Consider the following 17,332-nt stretch of genomic DNA (forward strand, 5'->3'; position numbering starts at 1 on the left):
AGAAGAAATGGGGGCTAGATAGAATTGGTTTTAGCCTGATGCATAGTTGATTGAATAACAAAGAGTAACTTCAAATGGATCAAAGTGGCAAGACATTTCACGTAGGGTTTCGCAAGGGTCTGCTCTAGGTCCAGTGATGTTTATTAATTTTTATTAATGATACAGTGACAGAGAGCTTCCTGACCAAATTTGTAGATGATGCAAAACTTGGAGGGGTTGCAAACATTTTGAAGAATAGGATTAGAATTCAGAAGGATCTTGATAGATTGGAGCAATCGGCCAAAGGCAATGAAATGAAATGAAAACAAATGCTAGGTGCTACACATAGGGAGGAGACACCAAATACACCCAGAGAGAAGGGGTTTGCATTTGCTAAGAAAGGGGCACTGCTGAGAAGGATTTGGGGTTTTGGTGGATCACAAAGGATCTGAGTTTTTTTGGTGACTGAGTCGGTAGCGTGATGGTACTACCAGGAAAGAAAATGCAATTTTGGACTGCCTGAATACAAGTGTAGCAGGCTTGCCTTTTGGAGCTTGGGTTGAATCCCAGGCTGGAAATCTTGCTGTTTTGATTGGTGGGGCTCATCCCCCAATCAGGAGGCAGCAAGAGGAGTTCAGTCATGCCCCTTTCCTGAGGGGAGGGGGAGAGGCGTGTGCCCCCCCCACCCGGACCTGATTGAAGACTGCAACATTCAGGTCCAGAAGATGATGGGGCAGAGCCCTGGAGCATCTAAAAGGAGCTGCGTGCCCAGCACGGGGGCAGATGCGGCAGGGACAGAGAAGAGGGAAGAGCGGGGCTTAGAAGAGCTGAGGAGAGCTGCGAAGCAGGGCGAAGCAGTAGCCCAGAAGCACCCCGAAGACTTCCATTGCTGGCGACTGGCAGACAGCTTCAGCAGCTAGGCTCTCGGCGTGCAGCATGGCACATGGCGCCCAGACCCTGGGAGCTGCGTGAGGTGGTTCAGATCTGCAACCTCTGATGTGTGGCCAGAGACATGGTGCACAGGCTAGTGCATGGAGTAGGGGTGTTGGAGCACTTGGGCGGCTCAGGGCCTTGATCCCCAGAACAAGGCTGGGAGCTCGGTGCAGGAGGCGCTGCACGGAGGGGCCAGGAGCGGACCGAGCCTGGTGTTGCACGAGGCAACCCAGGCCTCCGACCCATAGAAAAAGGTTGAGTCCAGAGAGCCAGATGGTGATTGGGCTACTGAGCCAGCAGACAGGGCCGAGCCACTGGCCCCAGAAGCCCTGCATAGCGGAGCCCTGTTCCAGGGGACAGCACTCCCCCCCAAACCCACTGCAGGTGAGAGAGCAGCCTGGCGTAGAGGACGGGCGCCACCCTGCAGGCCTGGGAGCCGTGAGTTGCAGGGAAAAGAGGATTCCTACAGTGGAGGGGAGTCCGCCCTGGTTAATTAAGGGCTCCTTAAAGGGGAGGGCCCCCCTAAGGTTACCAGCTTCTTTGTAGCAAGGGTATTGTGGTTTCCCCTGAGGACTGAGTTTATCTTCGGGGTTTATCTGTTTCAGATCAGATACTTACCTGTGACTTACCTGCATCTGAGTTACCTGGGCTACATAAGTATTATATGTAAGGCACAGAAGATGACAGTACTTCTCTGTTCAACACTGCTTAGGCTTCAGCTGGAGTACTGTACCCTGTTTTGACCTCCAGATTATAAGAAGCATGTAGAGAAAGTAGAGAGGATCCCAGTTTCAAAGGGATTGGAGTGTAAGCTGCAGAAGGACTCGGTTTGTTTAGTGTGAAAGAAAAGGGACCATGGGAAGGATATGATAACAGTTTTCAAATATTTGAAAGGTTGACACAAAGAAGGAGAACAACTTGATTTCCTTGTATGATAAGTTGACAGGCTCTGTGTATGCAGGAAGAGCCATAGATGTGATGTATGTATCTTGTCTTTAGCAAGACTTTTGACACAGTTTCCCACAACATTCTCATTAAAAAGATAAGGAAATACAGAGTAGATGAATGTTACTGTAACATGGGTACAAAGCTGATTTGATCGTTGTGCTCAATGAGTAGTTATCAATGGGTCAGTGTCTAGCCGGGAGGAGGTATTGCATGGGGTTCCCCAAAGGTATGATGTCTGGTATAGTTCAGCATCTTTATTAATGATTTGGACAATGGGTTTGAGTGCACACAGCAAATTTGCAGATGATACCATGCCAGGTGGAATTGTAGAAACTCTGGAGGATAGGGCTAGGAATGATTTGGATAAACTGGATAAATGGTCCAAAATCAATCAGGTGAAATTCAGTAAGTTTCTGTACCTGGGATGGAATAGTTCTGTACAGACTTACAGACCAGGGAATGATTGGCTAGGCTGTAGCACTGCAGAAAAGGACCTGGGGGCTACAGTAGACCATAAACTGACTATGAAGCAACAGTATGCTCTTGTTATCAACAGTATAATGAGTTGTATAAACAGGAAGGTCTCTTTCAAATAAAGGGAAGTGATTCTTTCAGTCTATTTGGCACTGATGATACCCCATCTGGAGTACTGTGTTCAGTTTTGATTACAGTCTTGGGAAGCATGACTTTGAGGGAAGGATGAAAGAACAGGGATTATTTAGTCTGGAGAAGAGAAGACTGGTACGGGGAGGGGATTTGATAACAGTCTTCAAATACCTAAAGGGTGATTATTAAGACAGTGGAGGTAGACTTTTGTCTTTGGCTAAAGGGGACCAGACTAGGTGCAATGGCCTCAAACTACAGCAAGGGAAATTTAATTTGGAGATTAGGATGAGTTTTCTGGTTATAAGGGTAAGCAAGCATTGGAACAGGCTATCCAGAAAAGTTGTGGAGTCTTCATCCCTGGCAATTTTCGAAAGCAGTTTAAACAGACATTTGACTGGGATGGTTTAATTCAGGGATGGTCCTGCACTAGATAACCTTATGAGGTCCCTTCCTGCCCTACTTTCCTATGATCATCCAAATAAGAGAATGGAGAAGTCAAGAGAGCTTCTAAAGGAGGCCTGGCTCCTTCTATCATTGCAGACTGTGTCATTTAAAGAGGAGTTCTCTTTCTTTTCTGTGAAATACTACAAAGAAAGTAGAGCTGGGAAAAGATTTGCATTAGCTTCAAACCAGGAGAACCTTGAATGAATTTGGATCTCATTGCACCCTTGGTCTTTGCCCTTGGGTGGGTTGGAAGGCCTGCTGCCAATTGTAAAACTTTCAGCTAGCTCTGAGTAGATGTATAGCTTTGCATTGAACCTTCCATTTATTCATGACCTGACCATGAAACTAGATGAAACTTGCCAGCGTGGGCCCTGTGGCCTGAAGCCTTAAGGTACATCTACACTTTAGAAGCAGAGAGCTCAGTCACACTGCCAAGGCAACAAGCCCTCCCATCCAATCCTGCTCCTCGCATGTCAACCCTGAAAATGAGGCGTTGAGGTTGTACTGGGCATGTCCCAAATTGCCACTTCTGGGAACAGTAAAACATGTTATGCTAGGGATACCAGTGAGGTGTCCTTCTCTCACATCTGTGAGGTCAATCTCACCATTTGGTGAAACTTGTCTCTGTAGCTACAGTGTAGACATACCCTAAGAAGCAGGGAGCTTGCTAGCGACACTTGGGCTAGGGACAGAAGTTACACATAAAGTTAAGTGATCAGAAGCTGGTTTAAACCTGTAACAGAACAGCAGTTCAGTGCATATAAACCAGTTTCAAAATGGCTGAAACTGGTTTAAGGTAAACCAGGTTGAATGCAGTAGGAGACTTAACTGATTTGGGTCAAACTGATTTATGAAACTTCTGTCCCAGACCCCCTCCTGGTTTAAGTTAAATCAGAGCCCCTCAGCATCCCACCATGCTTTTCAGCTCTGAGATGGGCTGGGCTATGCTGCCTGCTCCAGGGAGCAGGGCTGGCCCTGCCCCTCTCCTCCCTAGCCAAAGCTCCAGCTGGCTGAGAAGGAGGTGAGACAGCAGCACCTGCCTGGCTTCCCCCTGTCCCACCCTCTTCTCGATCACTGCTTAAGCAGAGATTCCCGCTCTTCCACAGCATGGACCCCAGCCGACAGCTAGTCATGCCACTTGCATGCAAGCTAATGCTGAGAGGTGTCTATGTGTGTGTCTCCAATTTCAATGGAACAAAGGCAGACAGAACAGTGTCCACTTAGGGCTTTTTGACTAATCAACAAGTCACCTGGTAATGTCCCTCCATTCTTCCTTACAAATGCCATGGAAAAAGCTGTTTAAGAAGAGCTTGAACTAATGAGAGAGGGGCTTTGTTTTTTTGATGTGCTGATAAGCTTTGTGTTTTGATAAGTTCCCTGCTGGCTGCTGGCTTGCTTCAAAGGCTGCAATCTGTTGGTGTGCAAGAGGGGATAGAGAGAGGTGTGAGAAATGACTTGGTTTACAATGCATGTGACCTGTGTGTGCCAACAGTTTGCTGAAGACAGGATGAAGAAGCAGGGAGAGAGAGCTTGAAAAGCTCTGTATCAGCAACAGATGCATGCAGTCCACACAAACAGTCCTCCCTTCCCGCCCCCCACTTTTGCCTCAGAGTGTTAGATGTGGACTGGGGTCTGGCAACACTCCCCATCCCTTAAGCAGTGAGCTGGGGGGAAAGCCTGGTGAGGGCTGCTTCCCCCTCTCCCTCCAGGCACACCCTGGCTGGGGACTGTGTAGGCAGGGTGAGGGTTTAAACCTCTCCCTAATCAGAGTGTCCTGCTAAGGCCTGGCCACACCCCCTCTCAGCTCAGCACTATGGAAGGGACGGGAGGACTGCTGTAGCACCCTGTGGCTTCTAGCCCGAGCCATTGCAGGCATGTGCGGGCATTTCCTGAAACAAAAGTGAATGTCTATCCACGTGCAAATCAGTTCAATCTCTGCAGATTAGACTAACCTGCAAAGATTGAATCAATTCAGGCTCGGGTTTTTGAATGTCTGCCTCCAGTTCTATTGAACAAGGAGAGGAAAGAGGAGTGGCTCATGACTGCTCTTTTGAATTCCTAGAACATCTGAACTCCGGGTAGAGTGGGGTCCCAGAGAGGACAGAGCCCGTGTTACATTCCACTCAGGGTAAGCAAGGGAAAATGAATGAATGGGCCAACTCTTCTTTGCATTTCAGCTTAGTGTTTGGTATAAAATACAGTGAGATGTTGCGTTTCTGGCAAGAAAAAAGGGGTAATAAAAAGCAATTTTCCTTTTAGGGTAATGAAAGAAAAACAAAACTGCACTAACAGTTCATGGATTGAAGGGCCACCCTGTCTAAGACCTTAGTCTAGAGAAGTTGGGTTAGGGAGCTTGGGCATAGCTAAAAAAATGAGAGAATACAAAGACGCTTTTGCCCAGAGCATCTCCCTGACAGTAAGGACTTCTCAGAATGCTTATGCAGATGGACCTTCCATGCAGACTCAGCACTGTACTGGGGAGCTTTGAAGCTGAGGCTGGAGTTGAGATGGTGCTGAGACAACTTTGAAAAAGTGGACAGAGCTGAAACTCCTTGGGCTGACACCACGGGGAACAGCAGCCTAGCTGAGGAGTTCTGGTGAGGGCATGCTTACTGAACATGAGAGCCATAATCACTTCACCTGGGATAGGACGTAGAACCTCTAGAGCAGTGTGTCTTTTTGGGGCAAGAGCAGTGGTGGAGGAGAGGAGGTGGGGGGGAGTGGGTAAGGATAGAAAACATTACCTGATTAGCCACTCACAACCAAAGCGAAGACTAAGGTTAAGACTTGCCCAAATGTCTGGGGATATAGAATTAGACTGTGATCACTCACTTATTAATGAGCCCAGATTAGAGGCTGCACAACTCAGCTGAACAGAGTCCTTCGGCAGCAGTGGCAGAGTAGTTCACATCACCGTCTCTTAGACACCTCCACTTTTCTGATGTCTTTACTCCTCTCCTTTTTGTTATGACACTCTATTTCATGGTAAAATGCACTGACCTAGAAATGGACTGAAATGGCTGAGATAACTTTCTTTTTTATCAGGGATGCAGCTGGAAGTAGATTAGATACTTTGCTCGTCTTGCACTTTGTGAATCAGACTTCCAGCAGGGCAGATGAGCAAAAGTAGCTATCCTGTAGCTGCAGCTTAGTAGAAGGAACATGGTGAGAGGCCTTTCAGCCCCTTTCTTGAGTTTTGGAGGAAGGCTCAGGTTTACTCCTTATTTCTTCATATTCAGACTCTTCATCCCTTCTGGAAGCTGACAAAAGCTTCTAAAAGAACGTATAGAGCCATGCGCCTCCGATAATGTTTTCCATAAGAACCACAGCTATCGCCTGGGCCAGGTCTTCCAGTACTTCTGGGTTAGGATGTCCTCATCTTCCCCCACAACTGACAAATAATGTGTCCACAGGAAAAAAAATGGATAAAGCTTAAAATAAATGCTTGATGCTTTTCAGGAAAAAAGGACTTACTAGGACAAATAAACCCTTTTGAATGACAAAGCTGTATCTAGCTCCCTAGCAGGAAGCATTTTCCCAAGGTATTGATGCCTTTTAGGTTTCATCCATCTATCAGAGATGATAGGATGCTTTTAAAAGGAAAACACTACTCCAAGCCAGTGGGGGAAAAATGGAATGGTGTAAGTTAGCAAGATATGTTACCTGGGTTCTGACAGCTAATGCATCTTTCTTCGCATCACTGCACCTTTGTCCTCTTTTGTTGCCAGATAAAAACAGAATCATTATGGACGTTCCTACAGACAGCTTGGTAAACATAGACGATAAATTAAGTTCTAGGTTTTCCTGACAGGTTCTTAGCTTAGAAAATTCAATACCATATTTGTACAGGGTCCAAGTACATCTCTTGCAAAGTTACTTAAGAAGCCTATCAAAATTGATGGACTGTAGGTTGTTACACGGTTCTAGGACTCTACCTTTACTAGAGGATGGGGGTGGGAAATACATTTTTTATTCCCTTTTAAATAGCTCATAATCTTTTATTTTTCTCAATGCTATAATTTTAGCACTTCTCTTTTTTAGTGTGTACAGGGTGTTAAAAGGGGATGCCAGTCACCAATGGCCTTTAAAGAGAACCGTTTATTCTTGAACTAGTTAGTTTGTCCAGGGAGACACCATTGAGTTAATGTTGTTGTTCAAGAAATGTAAGACAGCAAACCCTAAGCAAGGTGTGGGAGAGAAATAGATTAAAAACAGAGCTCTGTGAGAAGATGAAGAAAAGAGGACAGGTTATCAAGACTGCTTAACAGAATGTTTTCTTTGTGGTATCTACAGAAAAGAAGACAAAATTCAGCATTGCAGTGCATTGGCTTGACCAACAATACCATGAAGAGGCAAATTACTTAGAGCAGAACTTGTAGTATCATACTTGCCAGAGAGGAAAAAACAACATAGACTTAACCAGCCACGAAGAGGTTCAGCATGCAATGACTGTGTTGGAATCTCAAGCTCCTGATCTCTCTCGCATAGGTATCATAGTAAGGGAAGGTGTAAACCTATGCCTTTGGCAGCAATTGATTACTCTGTTTTCAGGAAAAGACTCATTTAGTTGTTCATCACTAAGGACCTGCCTTTTTTCCTTGAGGGTCAGTTACAGGCAGCGCAAGCCTAAATAGGTCATACCGTGGGATCCAAGGAACTCTTCCGGAAGTCAAGGAAAATTTACTTATATGCTAAGGTGCAAGAACCAGACGGCTATTCACAAACAAAGGCTGCTCAAGCACTTTTCACAAGTCTTCATCCCCTTTTGCTAACTGGTGTGAAGATGAACATAATTGCAAAATAATGGCAAAATCATGTCAGCTGTCCAGCTTGCCCTAGCACTTCATAATGTAAAACTGCAGTAACTGACACTGACTCTTCTGTAGGCAAGGCCAGCTTCTAATCCGGCTCACCTTGAGGAAGATCTGGAGATCACCCTTCATTTAGATGCTACCCCTAACGCCTAGGGTACCTGAATTTTAGGTATATCTATAGTAAACCAGCTATGATATGAATGAACTTGCTAGGATAGGACATAAATCTGCTAAGTAATACAACATGGAAAGCCAGTTGTTGCTGAGAGATAACGTATACTCATACTTCAGGTCAAGTTTCTTCCCTTTGTGAATACAAGGGAAGTCTTTTTGTGAAGATAAATGAACCTAGCTTCACTGAAGCCAGTACTGTAATAAGGTCTGTTTCTCCTTTCACATACGTATGTATAGTTCAAGCAAAGTCAAGGGGATTACACTGGGGTAAAAACAATGCATATGGAAAAAGAGTCAAGGTGTGAAGTTTTCAATAGGAAATTCTCTACTGTAGGTATTGGTCAGAAAAGCTTGTAATGCTTTTAAATAAGTGGGCCTGTTTCTCTATCCCATTCGTCCCTGAGTGTTCACATTCTGGTTTTTTGCAGAGTGGGTGTAAAATGCTATTAATTCAGTATGGTGGAATTTCTATCCACTTGACTGAGTTAAATGAGGATCTAAGCAGCATGTTGATGAAGAATCAGGCCCATCATTTCTTTACAGTCCTTGTGCTGATATAGACACATCATCTCTTATGCGTTGTCTACACTGGACGTTCATCTCCAGATAGAGACCATTAGTTCCCTCTAACTCACTCTCTGTCCAAACAGAATCCCCTTGATTACATGTTACTCACTGCCGAAGTTGAAGTACCTCTTGAATTAAACTGAATTGATTGTCATTCAACTGGGAGAGCCCTAACGTGGCCACTGTCCAGCACCATGATATAGGTGTCAATGCATGCTCATGCCTCAGTCCTTCCCAAAAGTTCACTAGGAAACTGTGCCAGATGTCCTATTTTGCTGTCTTCCTACTTTCCATTTGTGAGCACCAACCTTCCCAGCAGTCACTGACCAGATCCTATTTGTCTGCTCAGCACACAGGCCCCCAGGTGGAAGCTGCTTCCACTTTTCGCAGCCTCTCTGGTTTCTGATCCCTTAAACCACCGTTGGATAACGGCCACTGAAATGCTATCCTGTAGACTTGCTTTCATCTTTCTGGAGGCTGGACAAGAAGGTCATAGTTGACATTTGGTCTGTATTTAGCAGGTATCAGGGAGTTGAAAGCATCAGACGGCTTCACAGGTCTTGTCCCTTAAGGAGAGTTTTTAAGATTCTTCTGTAATGATATTCATTGTAGGCTAATTTTTCTCTTAGCATAGCTCTTCTGACTCGCCAACAGAGGTTTTACACAAGCAAAGGGTATGTGCTTGCATTTCATACCCTGATTTTGTTGGTGGGCTTGTGGTTGATTTGTTTACTTGTTTTTATTTATTTTTATTTATTTATTTGCTGTTGGACAGGTTGTAACAGTAGCAATATTTGAAGATATAACTGACTTTTCATATCAGGATATTAAAGGATTTTGAAAAGGCTGGCGAGTGTTGTTATCCACATCTTACCTGAATGATGGAACCAATCATTCAGGAATTAAGTGACTCCATTCCAGGTACCTGAAGAGCAGATTTTAAGCTTGAACTTTATCTTCTAACTTAATCCCCTTCTCAAACAACCAGCTCACATTGCTTCTCTGCATGCCTACTCTACAGGCTGTATTTTGTTATTTACCTTTAGACTCCACAGTATGTCTACAAAACTGAGATATTTTCCTTTCTTTTTTTTTCATATGTTCCACATATACCTTGATGGAAACAATGATGTTCTCCTGGCACTATTCACTAATGTAGCATGAGGACATGCTTCAGATCTGGGCATTTCAACTTCTGTCAGTGTCAGTACATTTAACGGTAAAAAGAAAAGTCAGTGTTTTCCTTTAATCGGATTAAGGAAGGATGTATCTGAGAGAGAGAAGGCAGTGAGTAGGAAGGGAATGAGTGGCATCAGTATGCCCCAGTCATCAAGAGTTTTCCAAGTCCATGGGATATTTTGCTTCTGGGAGACATGGGACTGGAAAATCTCACCTCTTGGATGCACTAGTGGAGTTTCTTGTGTGGAGAGATGCTGTGGCAGAAGCAAGGTGAGTAGAAATGCACAGGGTCTTGAGAATCTAGAATATGTTCTGTTAAAAATATTAATAAACCAGAGCCCAAGTGTGGTGTTTAATCTGGTACAGCAGATGTGCAAGTAAGGTGCAGATGGAGGAGAAACTAAGGGATGATGGTGCACTTCAATGGGCTTGTTTCTCTTCCTCTCCTTTAACTCTGTTCTCTGTCTTCTCTGGTGTGGAGGTAGCAGATTCTCATCTGTCCTTCTCCTCTGACCCCTTCCATCTCCTGGTCTCTCTTACACCCACTCTTGCACCTCCCTTACTCACTCTACTCTGCCTTGTTCTTTGCCACCTACAATCATGCTTTAGTCTTCCTTATTAAAAAAACCCACAACCCATGCCCTCTCCAGATATTCCTTTGCCCTTTCCTCTCTAAGCTTGTTGAACAGGCTCTTTACATTAGTGCTATCTAATTCAACCTGGGTCCTCTCCAGTCCCTTGTGCTTCCCTGAAACTACTAGTGCCAAAATCTCTAATGCCTTTTTCCTAGGTAACATTCAGAGCCAATACTCCTTCCTTATCCTCCTTGGATTGCCCGCTGCCTTGTACATTGTTAGCCAGGCTTATTTTTTTGATATATGGACCCTCTTGGCATCCATGTCATTGGCATATCCTGGTTCTCCACTTTTTGCATTTGCTTTGGTAGCGTGTCCTTCAGAAGATCCTCTTCATCCCTCTCCAGCTTTCTCTGGGGGTTCCACCGGGATCTGTCATTGGTTCTCTCCCTTAATTCCTCTTTATTGCTCCATGGCCAGGTGTTATGGAAATATAATAATGTAGAACCAGTTATGATGGGAAATAAGAGGTTATCTTCAGTTACAGTCCACAATCTTGAGGAGAAGGTGCTTTGATAAAGGTCACCATTTCTGTTGGAAATGAAAGGGCACTTTTGGAGCAGAGCCTAGTGGATGATGGGTATTGGCTGGTGCAGGTACAGATCCAGATCCAGAGGGGGTGTAGTAGAGTGTTTGCATCTCCATTTTGGACCACCTTGCAGAAGCAGCAGCTGGGGACTTTTTTGTAAGTCTCTGAAGCAGTTAAAAATCACCCCTCCCATTTGTTGACTTCCCATCCCTTCCCCTAGGTACTCTCCTCTTCTATTCCTCCCTCCTCACACACTGCTGCTGCTGCCCCCAGCTGAACTTAGGGAGGGGGTGGGGAGCTCCAGAGTCACTCTTGTCCCACTCTAGCTGGGCTGTGGAGGGAGCTGGACTCAGCTGGGGACAGCAGCAGCAGTGGGCATCTTCCTGCTCCCTGCGCAGTCCCCTAGGTGTTGCCTGCCAGCCCAGGAGTAGGAGTGGGTTCAGGGAGGGGAAACTCACCTGCCATCACCACTATCCCCAAATGAACCCAGCTTCCTGCTCAGCCACTTGCCACAGCCTTGGCTGGGGACAGCAACAGCAGTGGGCAGATCGGCCTTTTTTGTTCCTAGAGACATATGTAGAGAGGGGGAGAGAAGGAAGGGAGGCAGTTGTGAAAGCAGGGGCATGTGTGAGATTATTCCCTGATTTGGGAACTTAACATCTCTGGCTGCTGCTCATGTGGTGTGGTCTGGTCACCCTGGTAGGACTGAGGGGAGGCTAGGAGCATGGGAGTGCAGCCACCTCTGCAGCACAGTTGCTCCTCCCACAAGCTTTCTATAAAATCTTTCTGGATCCACCTATGGACTGGTTTATTTCTGTACTTACAAGACTGCCCTGGGGAATGTAATCATGAACATCCGCAGCCCAGATGAATCCAGGTCAAAATGCATAGGCTTCCAAATTGCTAAGAAGAGCCTGCCTGAGGCAGCAAGAGGGAGAGGTATTTTGAGGATATGGGCTGAAGAGAAGATTGTGACTTAGGAGGAGGACAGTTTCAGTGACTGCATTGCTCTTTTATTCAGTAGTAGTGCCATTGTAAGGACACCTGCAATTATCTGTCCTGAAGTCTGATCCAGAGCCTATTAAAGTAAATGGAAAGATTCCCATTGACACATCGTGCCACTCCCAGAGCTGCAGTAGCAGGGCGCAGATCCCAGCCCGCAGCGGCAGCCTACTCTCGCCCTACACCCAGACTGGGGGGGTATAATTTGAGATACACACCTCTGAATACATGCTGCATGGTTGGAATTGCATGCTTAGAAGGGATGTGTGAAATGTCACCCAACATTTTGCTTCAAACCTGTTACGATGTGTTATGAGCTCAAAACAGCGAAATAGAGATGAAACAACAGCCTTCAAAACAGCTTCAAAATGAAACAAGGGAACTCAAAATATTTCAAAAGTTTTGAAACATTTTGAGTTTCTAAGCCAGGTCCCTGCACGAACTGATTTACACCTGAGGAGGGTCCAGGACCTGGGGCAAATCAGTTCATGCGGGGACCTGCCGCCACCCTTATCTTGTGTGACCTGGATGCAAAGAAGCCACTGCCACAGCAAGCAGCCAGACGTGAAGCTGCTGGTGATGGTGGCACAGAGTCACCGTGTCCACTACGCCCAGTTCCGTGGGGCCTTCCAAAGCGCAGGGCCCAGGGCAGTCAGCCTGATTTGCGCCCCCTTTCCCCCCACAGGACAGCCCTGGCTGCTGCTGTGCCCAGACAGCAGCGCCTGGCTCCTGTCAGCCAGCATGCAGATTGGGGGACCACCAGCACTCCTGGGAGGGCTGGGGAGTATGTGCCGGAGTCCTTCTCCTGGTGGTGCATGCCTCCAATCTGCCGGCTGGGTGACAGGAGCTGGGTGCTGCTGCCTGGAGCCAGCGGCAGCATGGATCTTCCCAGTGCTGGGTGCGGGCTGCGCCCAGTCCCTGTTTGTCATCTGGCAGGCAGATTGGGGGCACACACCCCTAGGAGGACTCTGGCACAGCCTCCGCATCCCTCCCCGGGGTGTGGGCAAGCCTCCAATCTGCCTGCCAGATGAGAGGAGCCGGGTGCTGCTTCCTGGGACTGGTTGCAGCACCGATCTTCCTGGCATCGGTCTGAGGCATCAGCACCTGGCTTCTCTCATCTGGCAGGCAGATCAGGGGCTTTCACCCCCATGAGGACTCCAGCACAAATTCAGCAGTGCTCCCAGGTGTGTGGGCAAGCCCTCGATCTGCCTACCTGCTGCGTTTTGTTTCCCCATAATAACCTATGGGCAAAACATTGAAACAGAGTTGAAACATCAAAACAGTTTTGGTGAAACAAAATGGAATGAAACGAAACTCAAAACAAAACACTGTTCCATCAAATTGTCGAAACCGAAGTCGAATCAGAACGGTGCTGTTTCACACAACCCTATTAATGCTTAGCTCTATCCTGGGAATTTAGCAGCAGCTTGGAAAACATAAATGCAAGTACTAGCTGAGGCAGGAGCATTCAAAGCTACTCAAAAAACTTTTGGAAACTCAACATCCTTGAGGAGCTGGGAGGAGGAGGAAAATTCAAGGATCACAATGGACGGCAATGTAAAAAACTTCAGTTTACCAGCTGTTTGGTATGTATATTATCAAATAAAAGAACACTGAGAACTCTGAAAGATCATAGATTTACAGATATCTATTATCTATAGATAATAGATATCTATTATTCTTAAGCATGTCAGAACATATGTTTAAGTACTTTCTTAAAAGCATAATGTACAGGACCTAGAGCAACTCAGTAGGTCGAATAACAAAGTATTATAAAAATAAGCCATCAGAGGAGGAGAACTCTCACTCAGGGCATGTTGTGTCATGATTTAATGATTGCACAGTATGCCCTCTTTCATGTGGCCTCTCCTACATAGTATGACCTTACCAAGGTCATCCACAAATGATGTACCCAGTCCATATTTAAGACCCTCTCACATATGAGTCCTACTTGGAAGTGGAAGTGTGGTCCCGTAGGCAAATCCCTGGACTAAGAATGAGTAGATGTGGAGTTAGTTCCTTGCTTTGCCACTGATTTCCTTTGTGAATCAGAAAACTGATTTAGTTAATGGCTGCTAGTCACTATGGGGACACTATTGGCAAATTTACTGATGAAAGCTAAACTGATAAAAACAAGGGTGAAATCTAATAAAAGTGTCTCACAAAAACGCTTGTAGTTTTGCAGTTGAAGTAGATTGGTTTAAGAACACATCTCATTTTAATCCAGTACATGCCTGTAGGTGGATGAGGTCTTATCTTGTGAGCTCCTCAGAGCAAGAGTATCTGTTTCTGGACGTTTGGAAAGCACTAGCATGTTTGGGTTCTACTGCAAATATATTCATAATGCCTAAGGTACTTCTTGCCCTTAGGAAGGAAGTTAGTCAATATTTTTTAGAAAGGGCTAAGGGCAACCAAACACATTAATTCATCACTGTTCTTCTGTTATGGGGAAGATGGATAGTTCAGTGGATTGGGTGTCAGACTGCAATTTGGGAGCCTCTGGTACAATTTGATGATCAGTCACAGACGCCTTTAGTGACCTGGGGCAAGTCTCACTTATAGCATTCTTCTTTCTCCCAAGGGTGTCATAAGGATAAAAACTCCAGAAATTATGAGGTGTTCTGATACAATGGATAATGAGAGCCATATACATAGCATAGATACAAATTCCTTTCTGTGGACTAGCTCTAATGTCATACATTATTTTTCAGCGTGGCTATCGACCACCCATTACTTTACATTACTTTTCTTCCAAACCTTGGAGAAGAACTCACATCGCAGCCCCGTGCCCTCATCTTAAGGATTTGGAACGGTGAGGAAATCCCAGATGACCTCAAGAATGCCATGATTGTGACAGTCTTCGAATAGGAGATAAGTCCCACAGGATATTACAGAGGGATCGCCTTGCTGTCCACCACAGGAAAGATTGTTGCAAGAACCCTCCTGAACCATCTTCTTCCACTTGCTGAAGAGCTCCTCTTGGAATCTCAGTGCGGGTTTAGGCCATCAAGAAACACAAGTGACATGCAAGGTTCCCTGTAAGGTGCACACGGGCGCAGCCGTGCACAACTAAAAGTGGCTGCGCACAGCCTTTTCAAGGCCATGCACCAGGAGAAGAGCTGAAGCTCCTAGGCAGGCTCCACCAGCTCTGGGGAAGTGCTTTGCTCCCCCGCATCAGGGCCAGGGAGTGCAGCACTGCCCCGGAGCCGGAGGAGCCCGTGCCAGCCCCCTGCCCCAGCCTCCATCGCTGCCTTGCCTCACCTCGTGGAGGAGCCGCTGCCTGCCCCAGTGAGGCTCCTCTGGCTCCGGGACACTGCTCCACTCCCTGGCCCTGGGGCCACATGCCTCCTCGCTCCCTAAAGCCATGCGGGGGAGCGGAGCAGTGTCCCGGAGCCTCGCTGGGGCAGACAGCGGCTCCTCCCCGAGGTGAGGCAAAGCAGCGATGGAGGCTGAGGCAGGGAGCTGGCACGGGCTTCACTGGCTCCGGGGAAGTGTTGCACTCCCTGGCCCTGATGCGGGGGAGTGGAGCACTTTCCTGGAGCTGGCGGAGCCCACGCCAGGCCCCAGCCCCTGGCTCCAGGTGGCACACTCACGGACCGAGGTGGCATGCTCACGGACCACTACTCCTTAGGGGGAACATTGCTGACATGGTCGTCTCTGCTTATCAACTGCAGGAAAAATGCTGGTAACAACATAAACCTCTCTACATGGCCTTTTTGACCTCATGAAAGCCTTTGACCCTATCAAGCAAGATGCACTGTGGAGCGTGCTTCTGAAGTACAGGTGCCCACCAAAATTTGTCACCATTCTTTGCCTGATCTATGAAGGGATGGAGGTGGTAATTCTCAGTAACAGATCCATCACAGATCCCTGTGAGGTTAAGACCGGAGTTAAGCAAGGCTGTGTCATGGCTCCAACACTCTTCACAATATTCTTTACTGGGATGCTACATCTGACCACCAACAAGCTTCCAGTCGGAGTGGAGCTAAACTACCGAATGGATGGTAAGCTGTTTAATTGCAGCCGACGCTGAGCCAAAACCAAGACCACCCCGACCTCAATCATTGAGCTCCAGCATGATGATAATGCTGTAGTGTGTGCTAACTCGGAAATGGACCTTCAAGTAATCATCGGTGTCTTTACTGAGACATACAAGAAAACGGGACTGATGCTTAACATTCAGAAGATTAAGTCCTCCATCATCAAACTCTTAATGAGCAGTCCCCAGCTCTGGTCATTCAGATTCACAGTGAGACTCTGGAGGACACTGAGTATTTCCTGTACCTCAGAAGCCAGCTCTCACAGAAGGCTGACATGGATGAAGAAATCCAGCACTGCCTCAAATGTGCAAGTTTACAGACTATAAATATATTAAATATATCACCAGTGGGACTGCTGGTAAACCTCCGATTTATTTATTTTTAATGAAATTTAAACGTTTATAGAGCTGCACAAAAGTAAAGTGCGTTTGCGTGTGTGTGTGTCTGTGTGTTTTAAAGAACTTTCACCCGTAACATCTTTCAATAGATCTTACGGTTCTGGATGGAAAATGAATTTAACAGGATATTACTGTTCTGTTGCAATATTTCTCGTGTACAACAATATTATACTTGGTGTTAAACTTTATTACCAGCCCTGTGATAAAATTAGTTCAATATTGGCTGCTTTTATAATGTGGTTTTACAATTGCAACATGGGATAATGTGATAGTAAAAAACAAAAAACAAAGCCCTCAGAGTAGGGGAAAGGAACAGAAAGTTACATACAGGGTAGGTACAGGACAGGGGCTGCATTTTAATGCAGGCGGCTGAGAAAAGCTCTCTCAAGAGTCACTTAATGCCAAAAACAGCTTCTCTATTATATTAGAAACTGACTGATGATAGTTGTGCAGAAATGCTTGTCAAATGGAGAGCAGGAGGCAAAAATATGAGCTGTGTTGAGAACAAGGGAAATTTAGAGTAATGCTGTCAATTGTCATTGGCTCCCTCGTGCAGGAATGAATTAAAAATAGAGTTTTGTTGGGAATGTTTATTTGTTCCAGGTCGGGTTCGTTTATTCTTAATAGGATTCAGCACGGCTCACATAAATGGAGGGTTCACTGGCATTGTCTGGAGTAATGGTCGTGAAGAATGGCACATACGTTCTGGATGATCTTGAAGGTCGTTATACTATATCTTGTCCTCCCAACTTTTTATCTGTCTTTTCTATATAGGCTGTAAGGTCCTTTGGGCAAGCACGCTCTTCCTCCCTTTTTTGGACAGCCCTTGGCACAGCAGGCTACTGACTTCAGTTGTAAACCGTCAGCACTGCTGCAACCCAAGTAACGTGTTCTGCTCTGAGGCCCTGATCCTCACCCTCACGCTATTGCCATCACAATTAGTGGAGGATGATAATGGAGCAAGCGTTTACGGTGCCTCAGGATCCGGGTCTGAATGTGATGACTCCAGCTGGATGGTTAGCGAGATGCACGTTACAGTTCTACATCAATTCCTGCTGAACACAAAATTGGCAAAGAAGGAACA

Source organism: Crocodylus siamensis, chromosome 5, assembly GCF_052110815.1.
Source record: "Crocodylus siamensis isolate JL-2025a chromosome 5, ASM5211081v1, whole genome shotgun sequence".
NCBI classification, from domain to species: domain Eukaryota; kingdom Metazoa; phylum Chordata; order Crocodylia; family Crocodylidae; genus Crocodylus; species Crocodylus siamensis.